Raw genomic sequence first — 10,402 nt, forward strand, 5'->3', positions numbered from 1 at the left:
AAACTCCACTTTTTAGCTTCACGGACTGAGTATTTGATGTATCCAGTGCTTGATAGCGACTTCTGGGTTTTCTACTTACCAGTGGCAAAGGGGGCTAACCCTGCAGTTTATCTTGGGCAGTATTTAAAGCAGCGATCAAAGCTGTACAAACCAATTGTCATCATGCTTCTCCGGAGGGAATTTTGAAGTACATTAATGCTCCTTCTTTGGGAAATAATTGTGCCACTCTGTGACTTCATTAGGTCTCCTGGCTGTTTCAAAAGATGTTCTCTCTGGAGGTTGAAAGCCACATCGCTGGCAGACAGCATCCCAAGGGGCCGAATGAATAAAAAAGGAGAGATTATAATGAGATTGAGTTAGCCATGACCAGAATTGGGCTTTTCATTATTCCACTGGCTGGAGAGACAGGGAGGGAGAGAGAGGGACAAGGCTGACATAAAGAAATGTGTTGTTGCAGGACCCGCACTTGCCATCTGCCATGGGGTCCAATGTTAGGCAGCCAATGCATGCTTATCATTGCCATGGGTATCAAAGGGGCCTCCTCTCTGGAGATTGCTCCATTAAAGCTGCAAATGCCGGCCCCTGTGTGCACAAAAACAGAAAATCTGCCTTTAATTCAGAAGTAACACTTGCTCTCATTTATCAAAATTAAAATAGAAAGAAACAGAAACCCTTGAATTGAGTTATGTTTTCATGTGTGTAGCAGTCTGAACTATTTGTTACAGTCAGACACTTTGTGTGATTGTGTGTAGCTGCACTCTGAGAAAGTATGTATTAACTAACAGAACTGCTTTTTTTCTCAGGTAGTCTTGTGTTTTTTCCTGTTGGTTGTTCGGCTGTAGTGATCCAGAGACCAGGATCATTGATCATGACCTGTCCTTTGGCCAGTTATTCAGGAGCGCCACAGACTGGCTGTGCGAAAAACAAAAAAGAAAGAAAAAAGGGGAAAAATCAATAGGTTTCCATTATCTGGTTGGGCAGTGTCACTGGCCTGTCAATGATCCTGTTACAGCTGTGGTACAAGGGTGACACAGGCCCACACTCAAATCGCTGCTGACAAGAGGAAAACATGCTGACAGGCACCGGGAACAAGTTGGACACAGATTTGCACTTCAAGCAGCCGTCCGAGGAGGTATCGTCCAAGGCCACCACGCGGCAAGGGGCAAGCTCGGGTGAGGTGAGGTGGGGTTAGGTGGGGTGGGGGGAGTGGGGGGGGGTGTTCCCAGCCAGCCTCCTCCTCCTCCTCCTCCTTCTCTGTCTAGCTTGCTACCACCAGTGCTTTTATCCTCCCATAAATTATTCACCTCTGGATACACCAAAGGAAACTCGGTTGCACTGATTGTGGCTGAGGGGAAATTCATAAAACCTAAGGCTGCACCAAGGGTCTGCTCAGTCCTTATACAAACCCTACCCATTCTATACACTGTGTGTTTACCATACACAGACATACAATATATGCTATAAAATACTGTGACATCACTGAACTTTTGTTTTGCAAGAAAAGGTGGCAACTTTCATGTCAAATCTGAATTTTATAAGTAATCATTTTCATAGTCCATAACTATCTGATTAGCTCTTTGAACTCTTTGCCTTCAAAGAAAAAAGAAGCAGTCTGGACTGATTCAGTCAGTCCAGATGGTCAGTCAGAAATTAAGAAAGACATCAACTGTCTCTTGAAAGAACATGAATCAATATATTTTGACATGGATCAAATGTGCTTCAGATGAACCTTTTGGCCCTCCCAAAACAGTCTTTCTCCTCTTGTCAGACCTCCTTATTTTTGTTTGTCTGTGTGTAATGACCAGACATCCCATGACTCATGGATCTTGAGATCACTTTTAGCAACATACTTCACATTTAACACCTTTAATTCGACTATCTCAGTCTGACATTTGGATTTCTACCCTTACAGCTCTTATATACTGGTAGAAAGCAGATATATTTCAACATGGAAGTCTGCAGCTTGCACATGACTGTTTACATTCAAGGCCTTAGGATGTTATGACGTCATACTCCCCTGTTAACGCAGTACCCTACAATAACTACATATAGGCCTACATAAGAGTGCTTTTTTTTCTAGTCATGTAGATAATTCCGTCCATAATGAGTGGGGAATTCAGGTTAATATGATGACAGGGTTTAACAACAGCGGGTCATGTTGCGCAACACGCATGGCTGGCTCCGTTCACTCCAGCAGCTGACAGGTCCTAATCATGCGCTGCCCTAAAGGCACTGCGGCAAAGAGGCTTTTAATCACTGAATTATAGACCAGCGCTGGGCTTCAAATTGAGACGTAATTAAAGTCAAAGTTGCAATAATTGTTTCGACTAATTGGCCAGACAAGTGCGTTATGGTGCGATTACATTAGGCGATCTGCTGTAATTCCTCGAGTCAGAGGGTTTTTTTTTTTTTTTTTTTTGGTATTACTAGAAAGAGCAGGAATATTCACATTTCATGATGTGACTAAAAAATGGATCTTTCCTTGCGGGTGTAGAGGCAAAACTGATTTTTTTTCTCTCTGTTTATTTATTTCTTTTATTTCTTTATATTTTTTTAGGCCAAACTAACCCAGACAATAAGATACACAAAATAATCATTTCAAACGTGCACTGTTTTATATGCCCACGTCTTGCCATCCTCGATAGCGATGCCGCACCTTCGGTAACATCATCATTTCCCATTAATTAGCAGCCAACCAAATGCCTGTAGACCCGAAGCTGCAGTAGGTGTGACGGCGGAGCTGGTCAGGGAGCAGCTGCCCTGCATCCCGCCGGGCTCAGGCTGACCTCCTTTCTTTCTGTTTTTTTTTTTTTTTTTTTTTTTTTTTTTAACATCGCTAAACTGCAGGCTTGACAAGCCGTATACGAGCGCAGAGGGTTTTGATTTGGATGAGGGGAGAAATGTAGAATATGAGCCAGAAATGACGAGTCAGACAGGATTTCGGGTGTGTTCAAAGAATAAATTGTCCAGAGTAGGAAAAAAAAAAATCCAGATTTTAACGTGTCGTCTTTTTTTTTTGTTTTTGAGCGGAAGTGTCTGTAGTGATCCATCATATTACACCCGGACTGCTGGAACCGTTTCACATTATATATGGACTCCCATCCACACCGATTCAATCATGGTTTGGCCATCTTTGCGCATATTCCCAAAAAAAAAAAAAAAAAAAAATGAACGTGTGCTCTGAAAATCCTGCAATCATTCACACAAAATATTTACGCTTGTGATTGCTTCCCAGTAATCAATTACAGGGGTGTGAAAAGGCTCTGTGGGATTTAAAGTGTTTACTAACCACTGGGCCCATGAGCTTTATGTGCTGATGCCACTGTGCGGTTTCACCGTGGGACGGTAGGGGGCGCTGCTTGTTTCGTTCTGAAAGAGGAGAAACGCAGCAAGCGGGCTACACATACACACACAAACACACACACAGAGGGGTCACACTGACACAGATGATAAACAGCAATCATAATCAGAGAATAAATAAATAAACAAATAACAAGAATTTAAGGTGATAATTTAACTAAATAAAAGCAGTGGATTTCACATAAACACTGCTGATTTTTTACCTTTTATTTTTTTTTAATAATTCGCATTTATTCAAACTGTCTGACCAGTCCTCAGTTTACTGTCACTTTTAAAAAAAGAATCTAATATATTTATGATATTGGCCTATAGGCTACTGCGGAACCACCTGTACAGGCTACCCTTCTTTTGGACGCTCCACTGCCAAGCAGTGATGCAGCAGTCACGCTGACTTCCACACCTTCACTTTAAGCCCCCCTGTTTGCATGGGCTTCTCCATTTTTTATCGAGCTGCTGTGGCTAGTGAAGGCTCACATCCCCGCTACTGCTCTCAAGACGCACGGGTCTGCCCGAACCTCCTCGACGTCACATCAGTAATCAAGCATAAATCACAACAACAACAACAAAGCTTCTTTGCTTTTGACGCATTTGAGGGATAAATTTAATTACAACCTCGGGTGTATGCAGGCACTGGAAAAAAAAAAAAAATAACCAGGCGACAAATGAATATACAGAGCAAATGACAAAACATGAGGGGAAATAACTGACAGATAAAAAGACAGAGGATGTGCAGCTAACAGGCAAAACGCGCCGGTACAAAGCCGCGCACACCTTTGAGAGCAAGAGTTTGTTTTATTGCACTTCTCCCGGGTTGCATCGCCTGTCGATTTGCAGGAAAAGAAAGGGGATAAGCGAACATGGCCTGTTTAAAAAACAAAGATGCAGATTAGATTGGATCCTGACAACACACACAGCTCAGACTTCATGTCCCACAGATCAGTGCAAAAAAAAAAAGGGTTGAAAAATCCACTCAGCGCGGTTGACAGCACTTACCGTCATTCTGCAAAAAGTAAATGCAAATAATGAGGTGGCATCTGCAAATAAATAGCGGAAGTTAAGACAGACTGATAACAACTCTGGTCCGCTTAAGACCCCAATGGGTTTTAAAAACCTTTATTTACAGACGTTTCAAGGACGTACACACAAATCTGAAATATTACGAGGAAAGCATACATATATATTATATTAGAAAATAGAAACATAAAAATATAAAATATACAAATAGAAATATCTAAACTTCAAGAGGCCTCTCTTCATGTAGCCTACAGAGGATTTCGGCGTATAACCAGCACAAAGCCATATAAAATAAGGAACAAATCAGATCTTAGCAAGGCATGTGTAACATTTAGTTCCAGAGCAGAGTTGTCACTTGTTATGTGCTACCGGGCTACATATCAGCAGCACTCACAGCCTCCACCCACCTTACACGATGCTGCTCCACAACAGGCCTGCAGCAAGCACCGGCTGCGGGGTATTGGGGGGGGGGGGTTGAACCCAGAGCCACCTTCAGCACACCTTTGCTGGGCCTAATCTTCAAACGCACCACATGTCAACAACGTATAGCAGCCATATGGAAATGTAATTATCAGCATGCTTCTGAGATTAGATTTGAATTGATATTATGCTATAGATGCTCGCATTTACTTTTGGACAACAAAAATATGTTTAAACACAATTTCAAATGTCGATTACCACTGTCAAACTATATAGTCATATTTCAGATTTGAAATTCAAATTTTATTATTAAGTTATTAGGTTTGCTGATTAATCTCTATAGAACTATATACGAACTAATTTTGCAGGCATTGAATCCGACCAATCAAACATAAAATGAATGAATGAATGAATGAATGGACTTAGACTTGAAATCCTTGTAGTTTTGGTTTAAAGACCACGTGACACTTGGTCGTGACCTCCTAGATTTCCGGGAAATGCAGGTAAACAGGAAAGTTTGGCCTTCTTCTTCTCCTCCTCCTTATTCTTTTTCTTCTTCTTCTTCTTTTATTTTTAAACAGTTGAAACACTTCCAGGCCCTTTGGTCCTGTGCAAATTGAACCTTATCAAGCGCCCTGGTGTCGGAGAATACCGCGATACTTTGGGCACAACTTGACGCCACCAATTTTGTGGACGCTGTTTGTAAATGTTTCAGACAGCGACGAGTTCTTGTGGATTTGTTTGGATGTATTTATGTGGCGTCGGGCTGAATGAAGGTGAATCAGTTTCTATTTCCTTCCTGCCATGAACACACTGTGGCTGATTGAGGCCCTGCATGGACTGGACCAGTCCTCTGAAAGGTAAGAGATAAAACATAATTCTATGAGTTTTTAAAAAAAATAATTTATTGTAATTAATTGTTAGACTAACTTAGGTTACACTGCTGAGTCTGGGTCTGTATGTGGTTACAGGCCAAAAATGTGAGAACCACAGGTCTGGGCAAGAGTTAGAAAACAGAGGATAAGAAACACTGAGCTGTTGATGTTTTTTCCTATAAAAAACAACAAACAATGTACTACTCTTATTACTCTTAAGATTTTCTTTATTCAGATAACCTGTGGACCAATGAGAAGTCATCTTTATAGTACACTTTAACTGCTCTTCCTTATTTTGATTTTTGCAACGGTACAGTGAGGGCGTCCCCACAGGCCTGAACATTACGGGCTGCCGTGCATCAAGTCTCCCCAGCAGCCTCATTATTCCATTCTCCTCTACTATCCAAGGTTGATCTAATCACCACATCAACAACCGCGATGTGTGAGAGAACAAATAGTGGAGACAAAATGAACAAATGATTAGTATGCTGTGAAAAGTACAATACGTTTCTTATTTAGCATTTAGATAACTATCTATCCTGAGGAGCAAGCTTCAAAGTTGAACTCAGTTTAGGCGAGGGGGATTAATTCTCTCTACTCCATGCTTCATTGAATCTCTCATTACCAAACTTTGTCTGTATTGATGTTAGATTTGATTGAAGATTAGAGCATTTAGCAAATCTTGCTTTTCCGCATGTATCAGGGTTTTTCAAGCACGGCACACCGCTCGCTGGTCAATACCCTCACTTTTATCCAGTGTCTGCTTCATTTAAACTTAATCAACTCCATCAATGAACTGGAACAGCGAAACGTCCCCTGGAACAATAGCTTTTGTTGGATAATGCTTTGGTCTTATTCCCAACCGGGTGGCGATAAACCTAAAATTACACTATGATGAACTATTTCAATCAATATGATAATGGAAATTGGCTTGGGTGACTCTTCGCAGGGCTTAAGGAGGCAGGCTAAAGCCTATGTGACATTAATACATCTCCATGCTCTCTTCCTGCTGTTGCAACCCCCTACCTCACTTTATTGTCCCATCTTTTCAGTGACATTGACTACACCATATTGCAAAGCGCCTGGTAGTTTAATGATCTATCTGCACCAGGGAATGCTTGTGTTGAAATGGATGTAGAAGCCGACAGTCTCATGCATTGTTTCTCAGCTAAATTATAGGCTCTATACTTTGTTTCCTGTAGTGGCTCAGCGGGGTGTAGATCAATCATTGATGGCACCGCTGTAAAGCAGCTACAACACGACTTTTGCGGCTCATTTGGACGTTTTGTCCTTGTGTGGGATCCAGTGCCTGTTACAGGCTACAGTTCATCATATTTATACTGCTACCAAAAGACCAATTTCACAAGCCATAGCAAGGAAAATGCATGCTCCCCATCTGTTGCATACTAATAAATATGCCACCTTCTGGGACAATCCAGGAGTGATCATGATGATCAACTGCCAAGTGATATGACTTAACATAAACCTGTTTATTTGAAAAGTTTCCCCTCAGCCAATAATTGTCAAATTTATTTCAGCATCTATTATTATTTGCTGAAATGATTTCTAAAAGACACAGAGTTGGTTTTCCACCAAACCTTTCAGTCATTTCATTATCATTTCTAAGGCCTGCGTTGACACATGGTGTGAGATGGATGCTTTTGTGTTGTTTTACACAGAACTGAGCAGTTATTACTGGAGCTGAAAGTCACAGCTGTTGTTTAGCAGTGAGTCACTGATCACCCTTACCTGGTATGAATTACTGTAGATCCAGTGATGGAGTCATTGGTTTTGTTTTCCCATCACAAAATTCAACTTCAGTTAAACCAACAGTGAGCACATCATGCACATATGCATCTAGGATGTCATATGTTGAAACACGCAGTAAATAATCAAAACTGAAGTACACGATGTGTTACTCACCAAATGGTAGCAAATCATTTTAAACAGCACAATGAAATAATCAAAAATTGATGATGATCATAACATTAAAATACTAAACAGGTATGTTAAGTTTCTGCTGGTATTTTGGAATACTTAATATTTATCCATACATTTTGAAAGCCCTCTTTCGATTTAGTTCTGTAAGGGAGTGAACCCTGTTCACAGTCCATCACAGATAACACGTCTCTCTTTATTGTTCTCGGACTTGCGTTATTATTATATAGTGATGCAGTGCAGACTTTACTTTCAGCTGGTATATATGATTTGTAATTACCTGGCTAAAACATGCAAAAACACCAGTACTGCCCTTTAAGGTGTTCACCATTGAAGGTGCTATATGTCAGGGAGGAGACACTACCTTCATATTAGGTGCTAATTAGTGATGTCATTTCTGTCCTCACCACATAGGGGTGGTAAGGCTGTATAGAATAGTATGAAAGTACACAATGGCCAAGTTATTGGATCAAAAAAAAAAAAAAAATCTGATGTTTGTATTATTGGTAAAATCTGCTTCTAGCTTTTGCAGAACCTGTTATTTAGACGTTTTAATTTTTAGGTTAGTTTTTTACATACCACACAGTCTATGCAATGGCATTGTTTATCATGATCTCAAACATATCCCTGCATATCTGTCCCTGAGTTTCTTATTACTTATCATCGTACATATACTGTAATACGATATATATATATATATATATATACATGCCAAAAGCACTATATAAGACAAGATGGACTAGTGTTGACAATGCTGATACATGAGATGATGCAAAAAAAATTGAAATTGAAAATCTGCAGTTTCCTGCATCATTGTGCTCTTCACTGCTGGCATTTTGCAAAAATAAAATAAAAATGGTTGGTTGTACAATACTAAACAAACAGCGTGCAAAAGCAAATACAGTGATTACCTGGTGCACATAGTGGAGCTTTTAGCTGCTAAGAGCTATTTCACTGAGGGGTTGGTGGAGACCAAAACAGAACTAGCAGAAGAATACATCTTTGACTTGTTCTCACCAGGGTGGCACACAAACCCCAAATGATTACTTATCCTACTCCATGTTTATTAGTTAGGGAAATATTGAGACAGCAAATTCCGTAAGTCAACCATGTTAGGCATTTCTGCTGCAGAATTGGTTTATTAACTTTTAAAGACAACAATGCTCAATACGGTAAGGTTAGTCATCTTCCTTTTAACTCCTTACTTACAGTCTACTTACAGTTAGTTTTAGTGTTGGGCAGTTCATGACAGAGATGGATACTCTGCCTCTCTAGCCTCCCACCTCCTGCATCAGCCAGTGTCAATTAGCCTGTCCTCCATCTTAACTGACTGAAGCTGCTTCCATGTCACCATCATCCAGCTAACATGAAACACCAGATGTGTCGTTTGACACTTTTGAATATGTTGTTTGCCTTTGTTTCCATGTTTTTACTCCCACTGCTGGAAATGATTTGAGAGGACAGACATGCACAACAGATACAGCACCTTGAACATCAAAGGCCTGCACTGCAGTATTAGTAACAGTGTGTGTCTGTATTTCTGCTGTAACTCTGCACCCACTCACACACATCCATGTAGCTGCTTCCAGTTGCCAGTTGGTGTGCTTGCCATAGGAAAGCATCGGAGACAGCCCAGAATATAAAAATTTATAGGCCTTTTTCCTGCTTTGTCTGTCTTCTTTCCCATTCTCTTAGGTGAACAGGGTCTGAGTGATAGAGCCAGAACCTTTCATCTCACCCAGTGAGCGTAAATAGCTGCCATGTTTGATTGACGGACTGACGTGCACATGTGATGCTCTGAAAGAGGGGAAGAGATTCAATGTGAACACAGTACATGATAGTTCTACTGTCTTCAAATCCAAGATGTAATGAATGTGTAATTACACAAAAACTGCAGCTACATAAATTGGCACTATGTCATATTTGATCCACATTAGTAACGTAAAAATGATTAAATAATCTTAAAATAATTAAATAATCATTAGAATATTTTCAAAGACTGCTTGCATCTTCAGTCTATAAGTATAGAGAAGCGTAACTTCCTTTTTAAATTCACTTGTCAATTTGAATCTGCTGCACATTTTGCACTCTGTTGTGCAATTAAACTTAGTCATTACCATTGCCAACTATAACATGCACTCTGTGATATAAAACATCTATCATTAAAGTATGTTACTGTTTTTTTTTTTTTTTTTTTTTTTTTGTTGACTCTAAGCTTCTGTCACTGGGACAATAATAAACATGCGATGAAGGCTGTACAAGAGTCATGGCTAAATGAAACAACAGTATATGGCAAGGTAATGATACCTTGTGTTAAGTTTCATGTTATGTCAACCCGTATGTCCAATCTGATCTCAGAAATTTTGTCTTGTATGTCATTTTGGGGCATTTGCTGGAAGGACTGATACTGCATCACATGTCAGCTGGATGTTGCTTAGCAATGAAATACAATAATGTGTCTTTACAAGCTGCACAAACATAAAAACTGGAAAGAGTCTCACTGGAACATCATTCCAGATAATATTGTTTTGCAGAAAAAGTAGAAACGTTTATGTTCCTGCTGAACTCTAACACCTAGTGTAACACAACTGAAAATGCTGCCCAAAAAAATAAGAGCTATACTGTAGACTTCAAGCTGCATGTAATAAAGTATGCAGCTGAAACAAAGTTTGGAGTGAGTGTCGCAGTTGTTTTACTTTGCTTAATACGGATGAATGAATATTGTAATGCCATTCCAGAGCTGACCGAAATAATAATTCAGGCCAGGACTTTCACTCCATACCAGGCAGCTCTAT

The sequence above is a fragment of the Mastacembelus armatus genome, chromosome 4 (assembly GCF_900324485.2).
Source record: "Mastacembelus armatus chromosome 4, fMasArm1.2, whole genome shotgun sequence".
Lineage (NCBI taxonomy): Eukaryota > Metazoa > Chordata > Actinopteri > Synbranchiformes > Mastacembelidae > Mastacembelus > Mastacembelus armatus.